Consider the following 19,593-nt stretch of genomic DNA (forward strand, 5'->3'; position numbering starts at 1 on the left):
CAGTTTTTTATGTTCTGCATCCATACTCTCTAGGTTTCTGACCTGAGGCTATTTTTCCAGCTTGTGAGCTTAGGTATTAGCTCTCATAGGATTTGCTCAGCAACATTTCCCCATATCCAAGTGATTGTTGTCTTAGACTATACTTTCTCCCACCCGCTCTGATAGCACCTGGGATTCCCTTAATCAGTCTAGTACCTGAGGGGCAGGGGTTGAAAGGGTGTGTGTAGAGTTGAGGGTACACTTCTTACATCACAACCGGATAATTCCTGAAGAACAAGATTCTACTCAATTACAGAACAATTCAAAATCACCATGTTTTACTGCTTACCACGTACTGTGAAGCAACACATGGTTTCTTTAGGACAAACTATGTGTTAAATCAAAGCCTGTGAAGAGTATACGATAATTATTGTTGCTACAGCGCTAAGCCAAATTTTAAGGCACAGAGCTTTGGGAAAACATTCCAACACAGTGAGCTTTCTACCTACTAGAGAAAGAACTTAACCATAAATGTGAAGTTTTCTCTTTACTTTTGATTTTGTTTAAAATATATACATATGTATATATATTTTGTGAGGAAGATTGTCACTGAGCTAACATCTGTGCCAATCTTCCTCTAATTTATGTGGGATGCTGCCGCAGCATGGCTCAACCGATGAGCGGTACTAGGTCCATGCCTGGGATCTGAACCTGTGAACCTGAGCCACTGAAGTGGAGCATGCAAACTTAATCACTATGCCATCGGGCTGGCCCCTGTTTAAAATATTTTGACTCCTTTGCTCTTGCTGAAGTTTCTGTATGAGAGTATGAAGAGCAGTTTCTGACATCCCTGATGATTTACAGAAAGGTGCTCCCTAACTTCTAGAATTACATTCTCAACCCAGAGCATTCATGTCCCTCACATTACTCACTTCACATTTTCCCTTCTATGTCTCAGAGACATTTCAGCTTTAAGTTTTCCAAATCTGATCTCTAGATTTTTAGCGCCAAAACTTTTCTCTTTTCAGACTTCTCCATCTACAAATGGCATTCCCATTGATCCACTAGCACAGTCAGAAAATGGTGCTCTCTCCTTACCATCACCATCATAAAAATTTTCAGTTTTACTTTCAAAATGTTTTTAAAAATACCCACTTTTCCCAGTCTCCACTCTAATTCAAGTCACTGTCATCTACTTGCTAGACTGTGCGGGAATCTCCTTTGCTGTCTTTCCTCTCGTCTGTACTCTTGCCTCCCTCCAACCCATTATCCACAGAGCAGCAAGGGTGATCTTCTTAAAATTTAATGACCTTCCCTGCTGAAACCTCTTTTGTAGTTCCCTGTTGCATATAAGATATGATCCAAATCTTAAACATGGTCAGCAAAGTCTTACATAATCTGTCCTTAATAATGTTTCCATCCTCATTTCATAACGTGCTCGCAGTAGCTTGCCAGAATCCACCATGCTGATTCTCTTTGTTATTTTACAGCACCCCACACTTTCCCTCTAGTGTCTTTAGTTCATGCTGTTCCTTCTGCCTGGCATGTTCTTCTTCACAATCTTTATCAGGATAACTTAAAATACTACTTCCTGCCATATGGACTGGCTAGGACTTTTTAATATTTTGACTAGTGATTCTTGCCTGAAGATAGTCTCTGGCCATCAAAGGATACCAACCCATGCAAGAGACAGGTCAGAAGTACTGGGGATTTAACGCTTTCTTTCCTCACTCCAGGAACAGCCGTCGACCAATGACTGATGGGAGTCAGACAACTACCCTGGCATCCTCTACCCTTGGTTGGGAAGAGGAGTGTTGCACACTCTGTCTCGGCATTCCTAGAGGGATTGAGCCTCAGCTGCCCAAGTGGGAATCTGTTTAATAAAAATCTTTAAGTGATTCCTTCTTCTCCGTTTCATGTCTCCAATCTCCTACCAGTACACCTCCCAAATAAACTTCACACACCTTCATCCCTGCCTTGGGTCAGCTTCTGGAGGACTGCAACTTAAGGCACAGGGCATTTCAAAGCGAAGACAGAATCTTTTCTTTAACTAAGTTATATATACATAAAGCATAACTGGGAAATATTTCACTCATTTTGCCTGTTTTGGTCAAAAAGAAAAGAATTGACTATATAAATATATATGTTTATGTGAGTTAAATGTGTGACTATGTTTACTAATTATTTCTGTGTGAAATAAATGTTTTTATGAGTTAACGGGGGTGATTTTATTTTGCTATTGGTGGGTATACATTTGTGTGCAAACTGTTGGCATGAGTTACTTGTGTGACCATGTTAACTATGTAACTGTTTACCTGGAGAGTTTTTAAAAAATAAATTATTTTGGTTATTTCATGTTAGGAAAATAGTGTTTGAAAACTATACTAAATATATTTTTATTAAGAACACTGAATAAACAAATTAGATACAATATTGAAATATTGAGTACCAAGTGGCCAAACAAGTGCTTTAATGGCTTCTATTACTAAATTTTGTCTCCCTAAGTAACGGAAAGGGTTTAACTCAGATAAGTTCAGGAGCAGCCACTGGCGAGAACTACTTGAACAGAAGGGGTCAGGCCAGCCTCGGGGCCGAGTGGTTAAGTTCGCACACTCTGCTTCTGCAGCCCAGGGTTTCACTGGTTCGGATCCTTGGTGCAGGCCTAGGACTGCTCATCAAACCATGCTGAGGTGGCTGATGTGAGAACTGGGGGGCCTACAACTAGAATATACAACTACGTACTGGGGGGCTTTGGGGAGAAGAAGAAGAAAAAAGAAAGAGAAGATTGGCAACAGATGTTAGCTCAGGGCCAATCTTTATAAAATAAAAAAAGGAAGGGGTCAAAATGCTATCCCAGTGAGTGTTTGCAGCTGTTACTCACACCCTGCCTTAACAGGCCAGGCTGGTCTCCAAAAATGCTGCCAGGTCAGCCTTCATGCAACAAGGACTCCATGTCTCTAACACACATCTCAGAAGTTTGTTGTCAGTGAAGAACCTTAGTGCGGTCACTTATAAATGAGTTAGTGATACAAAGAGAATAGGTCATCCTTTAATATAGAGTTAACAGGAAATAATCTGTGGGGCCAACGTGAGAGTTCTCACTCCACACAGATGGTATTTTGCGGCCTCATTTCTAATTAAGGATCTTAGTACTCTTAGAGATGTGCTACTTTGCCTTTTATTCTCCCTCCTCTAACAGGGCATACTTTTCCCCTCCTTCTACCTGAGGTTGAATATTGGGAAGCTTATGTATGGCCAGGTGGTTGCGGAAGGAACTCTGGTACTACTACGCTGTGCTTTCTGGTTGATCTTCAGTGCTCTGTGCTGAGCCTTTGGTGAATCCTGGGTCTATATGATACATTCAATTCCTGGGTATCATGAGTGAGATCTAACAATATGTAACTCATCTATCTGGTCTTTTGGACTGTCATACCAGCACCCATGCTGAAACTTGTAGTCCATAAAATTTGTATCTCAAGGTGTTCTCCTTATATTGGATACAAACTTCAACTGCTCTACTGATTTTCTTAGCACTGCCATGTCTCTACAAACACACAGAAATTTCCTGGACCTGGCACACTGTTTGTAGGCTGTGGGCGTCAGGGCCCTATCTCAAGCCTGGACTTATAGACACTGCCATCTGCTCTTGCTCTTCTGCTCCCAAGCCATGCTGAACATGACAGTGAAGTGTAGCACCAATTGAATGTTCTTAGAATGTTCTTCAACTTCTCCAGGACTTCTCTCATGATGCTTATCATCTGTTGCTCTAATTTTTCTTAGCACTTCTCTTTTATACTATTCAAAGTTTTTAAAAAAATATAAATATGATTCAAAGTCACTTGGGAAATCAAAACTTGAACATGGTCTCTTTATGTTTACATCATTGCAACAAAAACACAAATATCTAAAGCAGTGGATGCTGCTAAGAGAAAGATCACAGTCAAGAAAAAATAAAAAAAGTCCATTACTGCGTTTTAAAACTACTTTCTTCATTATTTTAACAAGAAATGGCACAAAGATTCACACTTTCATAGCCATAGCTAGATTCTGAAGGTTGCTGACTTTGGGATGAAGTAGTGTTTCTGAAAATGTTTTTGTTGTTCGAACTCTCTTTTTTCCTTGTCAGTTGACAATAACTGATTAAATCCTACTTTCAAAAATCACAGATGAGATGATGGGCCTTCCCCTAGGTCATTGAACAGTTCAGTAGAAGAGCAGGGATTGTCTTTTCTGTTAATTGCTAAAAACAACCCACCCCTACAAAAGAGAATCTACCATAGAAATTTTATAAGAAAAAAATAGCAACCATGATTTTGTACTAATCTTTAGTAATCAATGGTCTAATAAAAGATGGACTATTCTGGTGGATGATGTGATTTGGAAAGGGGAAATGAATGTAAAATTGAGAGATTTGCTTTATTGTTAATAACGCATCCAATTGTTAAGAAATTGTTAACAATACAAGAAATGTTTTTAACAATGCAATTGTTAAGAAAATTTAGAACACATTGCAATAGCTATTGACTAAAAATTTTAAAAATGGTAACATATTAAAGATTTTGGGAGTCAAAATGAAAAACTACAATAACTTATTATTCAAGAAATGCATTTGTTACGAACTTGTACAGTGTGATCACATGAAAGAAATTATACCATCTCTCTAGGAAATAATTCATTCCTCTTGCCAAACTAGGTTTTTATCCCTGTTCCTAGTTAACCTTGCTCCTCAAACAGACAAGAGATATAGAGACCAAAGAAAGATGATTTTCTATATTCATTATAGTTATGAAAGCATACATTTTTTTATATGACTTTCTATCTTATATCCATTTAAGGCCTCATGGATTTTGAATTTCACCTCAAAGCAAAGTAACTCAAAAAGAATGGCTCTTTTCATTAAACAATAGAAGAATATCATGTTTCTTATAATGTCAAAAACAAAAAGCCAGCAGTCATGCAATGATGAATAACAGATCACAGAGTCCTTTTAATCATGTCATCTAAAAAAAAATCTTTACTTTCTTGTTACATCAAAACGATAAAATTACTTCACAAAATCCAAATGCATATACTCCAGAATAAAAGCTACTACATTATGTTGCCCCCTAGTAATTTAAGCCAAATGTTTCTCAAATTATGCATATAGATTCTAATTTACCTTTCTAAATTAAATCTAGCATGAAGTATGTGCGCTAAACATAAAATTTGGTTTCAGTACAGCCTGAAGAAGAAACTTAATTGGATTTTGCTGATATTATGCCCTGAGCCTGAAAAAGCACCTAATGCTTCTACTTTTATTGTCTTCTCCTGATAACTTTCTTGAAGGCATAGCTACAAAAGATACACTTGTGTTATCTTAAATGGAAACAGGATAAGGGGCCTGGCATGCTAGGAGTACATAGAACTTCCCTTTAAAGTAATTGTTCATGGACGGGGTTCAGGGCAGTTGAATAGAATCTTTCTACATTTAGCATTATTGAGACAACTTATAACACAGGCAACCTTACATCATCATGGAGGGATTTAGGTAAATTCATTTTCATGGGCTAGCGCACATAGTTTAGGGAAAAAATAGAAATCAACATTAATTGTGTCCAATTGTTCTAGTTGTGGCTTTAAAATCATTTGCAGGTGGGAAATAACTGTGTACAACACCAAAGCAAACTTACTCAAACACGTGAGATGACACATCCTGTCATGTCCTCCTTTTTTCTTTTCACATAAAACTAGGGCATCCCAGGGGGCCTAAATGGGAAGACAAATGGGAAGAGAAAGGATAAAAGTTTCAATGTTTAGGAGAATATCTTCTCAAGTAACATCACTTGCCTATTAAAGTGCTTACGCAGCAAATGCATCAAACTGATGATGCTCATGGTGGCCATGGTGTGAAAGCACGAAACACAACAGCAAGACCTGGGTGGTCCTAGAGGAAAAGGAACATTATGGGAAGTTAAGCAAGGAAAACCTTAAATCTAACTATCTCAGGGAGCTGAAGAGCCACATCATAAAACCAATCTGAGCCCAGAATGAAGTCAGAAGGAAAGTCTATCCTAAAACACCGAACATCCAAAATATCTTTGAAAAAGCTATTATTGAACCAAAACCAAACCTTATAAGTTAGAAGTAAAGTCTAAGTAACAAGACGCAAATCACCTACAACTAGGGGCAAGGGTAGATGAGGTAAACACTCTTAAACAAATGCCGCACTAACGTAGGGTGCTAAGAGCCAAGATGATTTTGCTCATTCATTCCACTAACCTTTATTTACTGAGTCCTTACTATATACCTGGTATCATTCTAGACCCTGGGAGTATATCAATGACCCAAAAATAACAAAAATCATTGTCCTCATGCAGATTACATTTTAGCAGTGGCAGATAGAAAACAAACAACAAAAAGTAAATTATATAGTGTGCTAGAAGATGGTAAGTGATAGAAGAAAGAAGAAACAAAGCAAGTTCCGGCGGATAAGAAATGCTGCGGGAAGGAAGGAGGATCAAGAAAGTTTTCATTGACCTAATGGAGGTAACTAAGCCATGCAGACTTCTGTGGGAAGAGTGGTGTAGACAGAATAGCTTGGGTGAAATCCTGATGCAAGAATGTGTCTGGCTTGTTTGAGGAAGAACAAGGAAGCCAGTGTGACTGGAATGGAGTAAACAATAGATGAGAGAATGAGGCTCAAATGACGTAGAGCCTTAGAGTAGCCTACAAGGACTTTGGCTTTTACTCTGAATGGGGGGGAGCCCATTGGAAGATTTTGAGTAGATAAGTGCGAAGATGTTTTTTAGAAAACTACTCTGGATGCAGCATGAAAAGATTATAAGGAGGTGAGAGCAGAAATAGGGAGCCTGGGTAGCAACATAGCAATAATTTAGGTGAGAAAAGATGGCAGCAGGAAGTAGTAAAGGAGGTGATAAGTGATCCAATTCTAGAGCAGGGTTTCTCAAACCTTAGCACTATTGATATTTTGGGCCAGATGATTTTTTTTGGAAGATTAGCCCTGAGCTAACATCTGCCACCAATCCTCCTCTTTTTGCTGAGGAAGGCTGCCCCTGAGCTAACATTCGTGCCCATCTTCCTCTACTTTATATGTGGGATGCCTACCACAGCATGGCTTGCCTAGTAGGGCCATGTCTGCACCTGGGATCCCTGGGCCACTGAAGCGGAAGTGTGAACTTAACTGCTGCGCCATCCGGCCGGCCCCCAGGCCAGAGCATTTTATTTTGTAAGGATTGTCCCATGCACTATAGGGTGTTTAGCAGCCTCTCTTTTTTCTAATAATTAGATGCCAGTAGGAAACCCTGATCTCATTTGTGTCAACCAAAAATATTTCCGAACATTTCCAAATGCCCTGGGGGGAAATCTGATCCTGATTTAGAACAACTATTCTAGATACATTTCATAGGCAAAGACAAAAAGGCTTGAAAAGAGCTGAGTCAAGTATGACTTATTAGCTGGAGGACAAACTTTTCTCACCATGAGACAAAAAATAGAGTAGCACCAGTAAAGCTGGTGGACCTTGTTCAACGAGGTCACCCAGGGACTAGCCTGGACAGGGGCCCTGCCATCCTAAAAATCTCTAATCACAAGAACTAGCACCAATTTTCAACTTATGGAAAAGGAGAAAGAAAATATGGAGATCAAACAACAATTTTAAGATGCTGAAGTGGAAATCATATGCTTCATTTTCATTCATATCTCTTTGGAGAAAGCCTAGCCATATGGCTACACATAGCTACAAAATTTCTGAAATGTAGTCTCTAGCTGGAAATATATATGGCCAGTCAAAATGTAGGTGGAGAAGAGTCTATAACTAAATAAAATAATTGAAAATGAAAGACAGTTAGTTGTCTCTGCCAACAATGTCTCCAAAGCTTCTTGATTGGATTAACTGGAAGGATCATGTTACCATTAATCTTCCTGGGAAAAACTACCAGTGCAACTTGTTTGTCAAAGGTGGTAGTGAGGGGGGACACGAGGAGTTCAGTTTTGAACATATTAAGTTTAAGATGCTTATTTGACACCCAAGTAAAGGTGTTCACTAGATCAGAAGAAAGTTTTGGAATAGAAATATAAATTTAGGAACTCAAGCTTGTAAAATGGATAAACTCATCAAGCGAGAGTATGTACAAAAGTAAAGAATTCCAAGAAGTCAGTCTTAGGCTCCTCTGATGCTTACAATTCAGGAAGAAGAAGAATCAACAAATGAGACTAAGAAGTAGCAGCCAATAGGAAGGAAATCAGTAAAGTGTCCCAGAAGCTTAATAAAAAAGTGCTTTAAGGAAAATAAAGTGATCGATTATGTTAAACTCTGATAAGTCAGTAAGATGAAGATGGAGAATTAACCAAAGTGATCCTGGAAAGAGCAATTTTGGCGGGATGGTGGATGTGAAGAGGATTCAAGAGAAAATGGGAGAAGGGAACTGTCAACAACTGTTATGGCATCTTATCCAGGGAGTTTTGCTATACAGCAGAGCGGAGAGATGGAGCAGATGCTTGGGGGGTAGGGGGAGGTGGTGGTGATGACGATAAAGTAAAGCTTTTATAAGCCAATAAGTTCCATAGCATGTTTGAATACTAATCTAAAATATCCAGAAGAGAGGGAGAAATTAACAGTAACTTTTGCTAATTTTTTCCAGCACATCAAAGGTTAACCAGCTTGAGTTCTGCTATAAATACCAGTCTATTAATTATTTTCTATTTAAAAAGTGATATATCATGGGAAATTCTGTATTTTCATTCAGAAAATGAAATATGAAGAGGTGTAAAACTTTGATCTAATGAATCATATAAGAAATGTTATTTGGAGGAGATTGATATTCCATAGCTCTCTACAACTAGACATTTTCTCCTAATCTAATAATCTGTGTTTCCAGCTACGTGCTGCTCACAATAGACAAAATTAAATAAAAAAAACAGCAGAAAGGGTGAATGACAAATAATAGAAAAAGAGATAGGCAAATGTTAACAAAATAAAGACTGATATAATCATTAATATAAAACACAATTTCAAAGCAAAAAGCATTTTGTCAGCTAAAGAGTTAATACATAATGAAAACAATTCAAATCATTAGGAAGATAAAACAGTCCTAAAATTGTATATACTTCACAACATAGCCTCAAATATATAAAGCAAAAATTCACTGAAATACAAGGAAACATTGACAAACAGATCACAGTAAGAATGTTAATATAATGCTTAGTAATTCATAGAAAATGCACACACACACTATCAGTAAGCTTGATCTGAAGGTCATAAATAGAACACTATACCTAATTAATAGGGAAAGTATATTTTTTTCAAGCCCAAATGAAACATTTGCAAATATTGACCGTGTACTATACCTATGAGCAAGTCCAACAATTGTTATCCTCTGACCATAACACAATTAGGTTAGATATCAGTATAAAGACAGCATTCAAAGTATTCCATTTGGGGAAATTTAAAAACATAGTTCCAAATAACGGGTGAGTCAAAGATCAACCAGTGCCTTTTTTGACTGACTGGTGTCTATGTTATGCTGCTTGTTAAATATTTTCTTAATAACATCCTAGAAAAGACTGACGTAAGAGAAATCTCTGGCATGATTAAGAAGTAAATAAGAAGAGAATGCAAAAATTATTAAGAATAAGAAAATACTGAAGATATACAAATATTTTTTAAATTGGATTAATAAACATAGATGACAAAAATTAAAATGAATACGAATAAATTTGACAACAAATTATATTCTAGGATAGTACAATTTATGAAAACTGGCTCAAAAAGATAGAGCAAGAAAGAATATCCCATAATTATTACGGAAATTAGTTGAAAATATGCCCTACTTCCCCTTCCTCCCAGAAGAAAACGTGAGCCCAAATCATTTGAGGGGTGAGTTCCTGTATCCATTCAAGGAATAAACAGTCCCCAAAATAAAAGCTCTTCTCCAGAACATAAAATTAAGAAAGAGAGAATAAATAAGTCTAGTATATTCTTTGATACCCAAACTGGACAAAGTAATAAGGGAGTATAAAATTATAAGTAAATCTTATTAAAGAGCACGAATAGAAAAATCTTATATAAGACATTACCACATTAAATTCTACAATGCCTTAAAACGTCACGAGGGCCAAATTGATATTTTTTTCAAGAAAGGCAGGGACTTTCAGCATTAGAAAAATCGAGGAATGCAACTTCTGTTGAAGTGACATAGTAAGCAGATGCTTTAATAAGCCTCATGGATTCCAAACTCATCCAAATCACAGATTCTGCATACACAGAGAGCATTCAAAAATGCTAACTAACGGCTCCATTGGTGAGGCGAGTTACACTGACACAGTTTACGATTTCGTGATATCTTCATATTACTGAGCTAAACCCTTGGTCACAGTATATTAGCTATTGAAAATGCAACTGTATTTTGTGTGGAATTATTACTGTGGTCATTTACAAAGTGGATTATGATTTTATTTCTCGTCATTGAGTTTATGTTTCAAATAGACACTAGTATCACTGCGATATTAAGATATCCTGTGTCCAGAGAACTCATAAAAGTGTTACCCGTAAATTTAACATTTGCTAAAACTTAACTGCAGCATGTTTGCTTCGTGTTGTCCTGGAAAGCCGTTCCATTACCAGCTCAAAGTTTTCAAGAACTATTGCTCTTATTTGAGTTTTCTTCTTCTTGTGCCAATTTTTGCATTTCATATTCCCCCCCAAAATGTTTCACCTAGGATTTCAATTATTCCTGTATGGTTGCTCATTGCTTTCTTTTATAATTTATAACTTCTACTATCATTGTAGCCATTTCTTTTCATTTTGTATTTTATATGTTCTTTTATTTCTTTGTCAGTCTCAGAGAAAGCTTATCTATTTGCACTAATCTTTTCAAAAAGTACCAACAATTTCCTTTGCAAAATGAGATAAAATATATATTTTTCAAATCTTTTATTTTAAATCTCCAATCTATTTTAGAAAACAATAGATTGACTGAAATGATTAATAAGATAACTCTCTAGCATACGCTTAACCAAAAAAAAGTGGAAACAACATTAATACCATAAAAACAGACTACAAAATGAAAACCATGAAAATGACCCTCAGAAAGCTATTATTTAATCTATCAAGAAAATTATCAGTCATGAAACTTTATTGACTTAGCATCAAAGATTTGAAATATGTAAAGCTAGAATTGGTAGGGTCTACTAGAAGAAATGGAGAGATCGTATTGGGAAAGTGTTATATAAATTATATCAAGAAAATATAAATCTCTAAGAAATCAACAGGTCAGATAGACCCAAATTAAGCAAGGATAAGAAAACTTAAATTAGACAGTTAAGATTTATTTATCTGATAAATAGATAGCTCTGCATCCAATAGAGGATACACTGGCATTTAAAATGTGTATTGGACATTGATAAAAGCTGACCCAGTAATAGGCTACAAAGTCAACATAATTCCAAAAACTTGATATGTTTAGGTGACATTTGTATAATAAAACGAAATAACGTCAGAAATCCACAGAACAATAGACTCATGTACATATATGGAGATGAGCATCTTGTTGGCTAATCTAGGTTGGCCCTTTTTGGGGTAACTGAAATGACTTGGTTTGCTATTTCGTTCTCCAGGCAGCTGACCCAGGCATGTTCTCATGGTAATGGCAGTGCTTAAGTCAGAGGAAAACATGCAATACCTCTTGAGGCCAAGCTTGGAACTGACGCATTGTCATTTCCAGCTCATATTATTTGCCAAACCAAGTCAAGGAAAACTCAAGGGATAGGGAACTAGAGTGCTCCTCCTTTTTGAGAGAAGTTAGGAATTCACATGGCAAAGAATGGCTAGGGGAAGGGTGAAGAATTGAGACCATTAATGCAATCAATCTACTATTTGAGAGTATAGGAAAGAGGACCTATTATAGTGCTTAGCAACTAGTAAGAGTTCATGCAATGCTTGTGGAAAGAATATGAGAAAGGATAAAGACTACCTACCTGTGCCCTCTCCAAAGTAAATATGACGCAGTCTAACAGCATAGAAGATCGGGGGAAATATTTTTTCATGGGCAAATAACTCCCACCTCTTTGTCGAGCTAAAAGAAGAACGACAAATGCAGGATGTGTTCCAAACTGCGGGAACATCATCTTGATAAACACACTGGTATTAATGGTTGCTCTGCTATGTTTCTGTTTTCCTTTCTACTTTGCACTTCACTTTTCTCTCAAAGAACAGTGAAGGAACTTTAAACATTCTGTGATATTTTAGTCTTTACAGGAGGAAAAGTTATTTAAACTGCCTCAGAGGATTCCATGAAAAGGAACAGTTTTTCATCTTTGACATATCTATGACTTTATTAATAATGACATTTCTCCTTCTAGAGGAAAGTTTAGCAGCTTTTAGCTTGGTTTCTTAATCACTTAATTAAAATCTCACAGCAAAAGCTTTGTGCACAGTATGGCGAAAATAAGGGAAGTGCTGAAGGCCATCACAAAGCCCTGTGAATTGATTAAGAATTTTAATAATGGGTGATGAATATGATACTATCATGTAATAATGCTTTCATTATGTTTCATGATACTGCCACCTATGTATCCTTGAGCATTTTTCGTCTATGCTACACCTCAATTCAAAAAGGATTTGAAGCTGTAAGTGGTCTTGACTCATTCAAGTATTTTGCAACGTTAGGGATCCATTGTTTTATGATTAACTGCTGATATGCAACACTAGAAGGAAGAGAAAAAAAGGAATATTCTCACTTATTCATATGCCATATTGCAGTAGAAGAAAAAGACTGCATGAACGGAGGGAGACTGTGAAAATAAGAGTTCTAACCGTAATCTGAAACAGGATTCCTGATTAAAATCAGAACTCTCTATAGAGGAGAATTGTTAAATTTTTATGCTCCCTGAAATATCAGAATAAATGAATTACACTTTAGTTACATGTAAAGAATGCTTTATTTTTAGCGAATTTTGAAACACCCTGCACAAAAGATTAATAGAAGCAACAAAATGCATTAGACAGATGTGCTGAGGTACCTGCTCCAAATGCCAGCTGGATTTGTAATTACATTTTTGGAGAGACTGAAGACCTGCATGGCTACCCTGAATGTGGGCTATAATATTTCTTGACAGTCAGTGCTACTTATCAGACACTCTCTTTTATATATAAGGACATATAAATATTTTTAATATGTAATATATGTTCTATTTAATATTTTTCACAAATTAAAGATAAAGCTTTATATTAGTATAAAATAATGAAATATTAGGATACATTCTCTTATATTAAAAAGGAGATAGATACATCAGTTTTTTCCGTAAGATTTGATTTCTTTCACATTGCCTTTTTTTTTTTTTAAAGATTTTATTTTTCCTTTTTCTCCCAAAGTCCCCTGGTACATAGTTGTGTATTTTTTAGTTGTGGCATGTGAGACACCTCCTCAGCATGGCCTGATGAGTGGTGCCATGTCCACGCCCAGGATCCGAACTGGTGAAACCGGGGGCCTCCGAAGCAGAGAGCGCAAACTTAAACTTGGCCATGGACCGGCCCTGAGAAGTTTGTAAAATCGTTTGATCGGTAGATCTGCCATTTCTCTTATTAGCACAGATCCTGAACAAATGTATGTGCTGTTTACATAATCTCTGATGGATAGAGGAAAGCATTTCAACAGACAGGTGAAAAGGGACAATCAATTCAAAATTAGATGAGAGAGAAATCTCTCCAAAAGCAGCATGCTATGGGGCTGGCCTGGTGGTGCAGTGGTTAAGTGCGCACCTTTGGCTTTGGGGGCCGGGGGTTCATGGGTTCAATCCCGGGTGTGGACATGGCACCGCTTGGCAAGCCATGCCGTGGTAGGAGTCCCACATACAAAGTAGAGGAAGATGAGCACAGATGTTAGCTCAGGGCCAGTCTTCCTCAGCAAAAAGAGGGAGATTGGCAGCAGTTAGCTCAGGGCTAATCTTCCAAACAAACAAACAAAAAAGCAGTATGCTAGATTTTCATATTGTTCACTAAAAGATGGTGGGTCGTGGATCTGCGTAAGGCCAAAAGATGACAATGATTTGCAACTGCAAAGATGTGCCTAAGAAAGTTGCCTTCTAAGGAGAATGACAGGGAAAGAAATTCGAAGCAGCAGAGTTCTCTCCTCCCTGCTCGCCTTTCCTGTGGTCAGGGGTCAGCCTTTCCTGGGGTCAGGGGTCATCCTCCTCTGGTGCATCTGAAAAAGGAGGAGGGTTGGTCTCACGTGCCCTCCTCACTTAGCCCGGCTACAGCTCTCCACCCACCCTCACTTTGCAGTTGCTGATCACTGCCCGCTCCACCCACAGAGGTCACAGGGCACTCCCACAGCAGCTCTCCTTGAGACAATGCTGTTTCTGCCCTGCCGACCTCAGCAGAAGGGAAATGAGAAGATGGTGCCATGTCTCTCACAACACCTGAACTTCATTCTCCACATATTGAAAGCTTCGCTTTACTGAAAGATTAGTAATATCTAAAAAGAATTATAACAAAGATGTGTGTAGGAGAGAGGAAATACCTTTAAAATTGTGTGCTAAATATGACTCTTTGGGGAGTCCAAGAAAAAAATCAGAAGTTAGCCCTTCACAAAGGGACTTCTTATAAGAAACTCCCCTTTTCCAGCTTTTACCTTTACATCTGAGGGTCTACCGTTCACTCCGTCAGAGGGAAATTCTGTTTTTAATCTCCCCGTGCACATCTCCACCTCTCTTCAACAGGTTCCAGCTCCTTACCTTCAGAGGAATTTCTGCTCTGGGAATGTGGCCCCCTCCTCAAGCCCTGTAATTCATCCATCCTCCCAAATTGAATTCCTGAATATAGAATAATGACACCTCAGGGTGCATCAGCAGGAGACTAGCTGGGACGTGGCACCCCATTCTCAGGAGACCCAAAGTCTGGTCTGCTCAGAATTCCCCACCTCTGTGAGGTAAAGACATGCTTTCTTGGTCTTCCCCAAACAGGCTGTGTGGTTTGGTTTTTTTTTTTTAACTCTACTCACATACAGACATACACACACAATTCTCATAATGTGAATGTAACATGTTCCTCCATAAATGAAACATCATATTCTCCCACTGAAGATAATGAATCACACTGTTAAAGTCAGTAAAGTCAGTTTCCCTTTGCTCAAACTTCTTTTTCCAGACAATGCGTTGAGCACTGGTTTTCAAAGTGTGGTTTGGGGATCCCTGGAGGTCCGAAGGTCAAAACTAGTTTAAAACCATAACTGAGACACTATTTGCCTTTTCAACTCTTGTAAGTGTATGGTGGAATTTTCCAGAGGCTAGATAGCATCTATTGCCATCATCATTCTGACAGCTAATGGAATACCTGCTTGTGGATCCTTGTATCTTCTAAAATCTTCTAAAGTAAGCTCTTTGGGGTGTTTATTAATTTTTAAGAGTGTAAAGAGGTCCTGAGACCAAAACATTGGACAACCACTAGCATAGAAGATAACAGATACAAAACTAGTCATTTCCACTCCTTTAAACGATAGACTGGGGGCCGGCCAGCCCTGTGGCTGAGTGGTTAAGTTCACACTCTGCTTCTGCAGCCTGGGGTTCATTGGTTCAAATACCGGGCGTGGACCTACATACCACTCGTCAGGCCATGCTGTGGTGGTGTCCCACATAGAAGAACTAGAATAACTTACCACTAGGATATACAACTATGTACTAGGACTTTGGGGAGAAAAAAAGAAGAGGAAGATTGGCAACAGATGTTAGCTCAGGGCCAATATTCCTCACCAAAAAAAAAAAAAAAAATGCCATATTAAAAAAGAAAAAAACCAATGATAGACTGACCCACCTCTGAGGGACTCTCTCTAGGTGTATCACAAATGCTGAGAGTCCTACAATTGCAACTTTTCCTCGCCTTGAGCATATCAAATATCTGGCCCAGGTGTTCTCCCACACAAATCTTTGTAAGCCAAAGGCTAGCAGCGTGATTTCCTTTTAGCCCAGAATTTGAAATTTTATTCTCCCCTACCTCCAAAGTTGAGATTTTCTTCCCCTAGGATAGATAAATATCTATATGTCTATATCTATATAGTGTATATAGTTTCAAACTGTATATATATAAAGTTTTATTGTTAAAACTATTTTTATAGTAGACTATCAGAAATCAAGGCATTTCTGTACATATTATGTCATCTCTAGATATCTAATAGATACTTAATAGATAAGCATTCCTATTGTACAAACTGATAGTTGGTCAAAGGACATACAAACAGCCCTATAATTTATTAGAGAAAAAAATAAAAAATAAACCAAAGAAATCTGATTTTAAATACATTTATTTTTTATCTAGAATGAGCTATAATAGGTAACTACAGAGAAACTATCAGGGCTGTCATTTACCATGAAGATTGAAAGCAAACAGCCAGTCAACAATGACCATTCGATTATAGTTTAATAGTCAATGAAAAAATTAGCTTTCATTTTTGAATTTATTTTGGATTCTTTATATTCTAGCCACGTTAAAAATAGCAGGAAGGGAAAAAGGCAGTAGAACTATATCAATAAGCTAAAATTCATCTGTAAATTTGATTTCTGGTATTTCTATTCCATATGGCCTCTATGTGTACCGAGAGGTTTCCTGTTATTTACTTAGAAAGCACTTCTCTCCCTGACTACGGACCCATCCATTATTTTATCGCAGACCCTCAGAGGCAAAGCATAGCTCGCGAACTTGTAAAACCCAGCTTCTTGTTCACAGACTCTTTATCACTTTAAAAGTTACCTTCCGGTGCCAGATGTGCTGAGAAACTGCTAAAAGTGAGTCACAACCAAAAGTAGTGGGGCAACACAAAAAGACACAGGAATTAGGAAAAAATATTTGAACTCTGTTTTATAATTAGTGCTTGAACATTTTTAAAAATCAGGTTTGTTTTACGATAATTCAAGCATTATAAAACCTAGTTGGAAGTTACTTCAAAGTCTTTTTTGCTGCCTTTTCATTTTGTTAGTGTTAACACACAGCATAGAAATAGCAGGCATGATTTAGAACTGAAAACAAACCCAGAACATACACAGTTCCCAAGTGCCTGTAACTTGGAAAAAGAACAGAAATACCAAACCTCCCTTACTTTATATCTTTTACCTCAGCACAATAGTTAAAGCAAAAGCATCTTCTCTGTGTATCTGCACTGTGAAACGGTTTCAGTCTTTCTTGTCGTCGTACACACGTTTCAGGGTGCTAGTCAAGCCAAAACCCAATTCTTTAGAATTGAGCTTTCACACACATTCTCTGCTCAACTATTCAGTCCATGTGTTACGTTTATGCCTTCCTGATCACACCTGACCTAGAGAGTTGTGTAAGTGGGGCTGGGTCAATCAGATATTATCTTTCAAGAAATTTAACTAAGGCGAACAGATGGGCTGACAAATGAAAATAAGCTGGGGTACAGCAGCCCCCACTCCTACACACACACACACACACACACACACACACACACACACAGTCTAGGGTGCATGCATAAGCCTTAGTTGAGGCACAGGTCTTACAAGAAAATACTTGCCCTCCTCAAAATTCACCCCATCTCTCCTCCTGGCTAATGGATCAATAACTAGGATCAAAACCTCAGCATAGCCCAACTGAGAAAGTACTGACCCTACCAGAAGATAAAGGGAGTATTCGCATAAGGATCTGCAGGACCTGACAGGCTCCAGCAGGAACTGAGAATCCCTGGGAATGGGACCTGAGCAAGTTCTCAGAGCCAGTGTCCACTAATTGAAGGAGAGGATTAAAACTTAAGGATAGACTCTGTAATACTAAAGAAAATGTGCATAGTTGTAAAACAGGATCTACAGCCATTTACCAAGCTAATGACACTGGAAAAAGTGTCTAGATCTTTCCAAGACTTATGTATACAGGATCTGATCTACTATTGATACTAAAGGGCTCCAAATGCTGTTGCAGTCCCCCTATTATTTAAGGACATATGGAGGCCAGGTAATAATGTCCTGGCCCAGATCCATCTCATAGTGAGGTTATTGGATCCCAAAATCCATCTGTTGGTAATTTACCAAATGCCTAACCAGAATGGATATATGTAGGAGCTGACAGCACCCTCACATTGGCTCCTTGTCCTGTAGAGTAAGAGCTATCGTAGTAGGATATTCCAAGGGGAGGGCTCTGAAACAGTGACCTCTGATCACGACAGTTGATCACAATACAGCATTCTGCGTAAAACAGAGACAGCTGCAGCTCAATAACTTCAAGGTCTTGGTTATATTGTGACGTCCCCTTCAAGGTCAAGAGCACCTCATACCACTTATCACTAAGAAAGAGGCACAGAGCTTGGCAGTCAGCTTCAGGTTTTGGAGGCAGTATATACTCCTTGAGAATACTACTCCAATCTATTTTTATCGCAAATGTAGAGTGGGTGCAAAGCAATGGAAGTCTACGCTATACAAGTGGGAGGCTGCTTGGGCCACATGACCCAGCAGTTCTCATGGTGCTAGACTTAGCTAGGATGGATGAAAATGCAATATGGAATCTCTGGCATGCCGCAATAGGACATTTGCGCAGATCTCTAGGACCTAGAACTATGCCTTCGGAAAACAGTTCCCGGCATGCCACCTGCTCCTGGTAGAGACTGAGCATCTGAGCCTGAGATGCTAAATGGCTGTGTACCATAGCCACCATCTGTGAGCTGTCACATCTACAAGTTTACCATCTTAGGTGAGCACAGCAGCAATCCACTACTTGATAGGAGTGGTATATTTGGGATTAGGCCTTAGAATGTCCTAAGGACACAACTAAATTACAGAAAGTTATCTCAGATCTCTCTCCCCAATGTCATCTACTTCTGTTGTACTAATGATTCTCTCTTGTCTTTTACCAATGATTTCATGGTGGGTGACGTTAGGAGGTTCCTGATAACCAGTTGAACAGAGGAAAAGAAAACACAGTGTTAATTCAAAGATAGGTCAACTCTATATGTTGGTGCTGGTCAAACAGAGATTGCAGCTACTTTGCAGCCCCACTCACTGATGACACTCAAAGAGAATATGTATATATGTATGGATGATAGAGTATTGTCCAGTGGGCAGAACGTAGGTGCCTCTTGTCACTCAGGTTACGTGTAAAGAGAGAAAGAGCTTGAGGTAAGAATGTCTATGGAATCCTGAGCAGTGGATTGTCTGCAAGCATTGGATTGGCTGGATTGGCTGAGGACTAGAAGGAACAATATTGGAAGGTTGGGGACAAACTGGTCTAGTAAGAGGAAGCACCTTCTCTAGACTTGTCCGTTTTTCTATTGCCTTCTTTTTGTTTTCTCATTGATTTGCAGAACCTCTTTATCTATTTTAAATAAAAGTCCTTTGTTGTAATATGTACTGCAAATATCTTTTCCTACTGAGTGGTTTGCCATTTCACCCTCTAAATTTTGTAATTTGATGAACAGTCATAATTTTAATGTAGTTCAATATATGAAGTTTCTATTTTCCTTTAGAATTTTTGCTTTTGTACACTTTCTAATCTCTCCTTACCCGCATTGTCAAAGAGAGAATCTTTATTTTTATCCAGAAGGTCTAGTGTCGTATCTTTCACATTTAGATCTACATAACATTTGGTGGTGATTTTTGTGTATACTGTGAAAAGGGAGGTGGGGG

The 19,593-nt window shown here is 38.2% G+C and overlaps 1 long non-coding RNA gene across 1 annotated transcript in view; it reads right to left on the reverse strand.

Annotated features, from left to right (window-relative positions):
- The window catches only part of LOC123290329 (uncharacterized), a 99,968-nt gene that overhangs the window by 44,130 nt on the left and 36,245 nt on the right, over nt 1-19,593 (reverse strand). The window contains exon 2 of the long non-coding RNA XR_006534755.2: nt 5,649-5,724. This is a non-coding gene — a long non-coding RNA (uncharacterized lncRNA). The remainder of the gene's footprint in view (nt 1-5,648; nt 5,725-19,593) is intronic.

Source organism: Equus asinus, chromosome 9 (genome assembly GCF_041296235.1).
Source record: "Equus asinus isolate D_3611 breed Donkey chromosome 9, EquAss-T2T_v2, whole genome shotgun sequence".
Classification (NCBI taxonomy): Eukaryota; Metazoa; Chordata; class Mammalia; order Perissodactyla; family Equidae; genus Equus; species Equus asinus.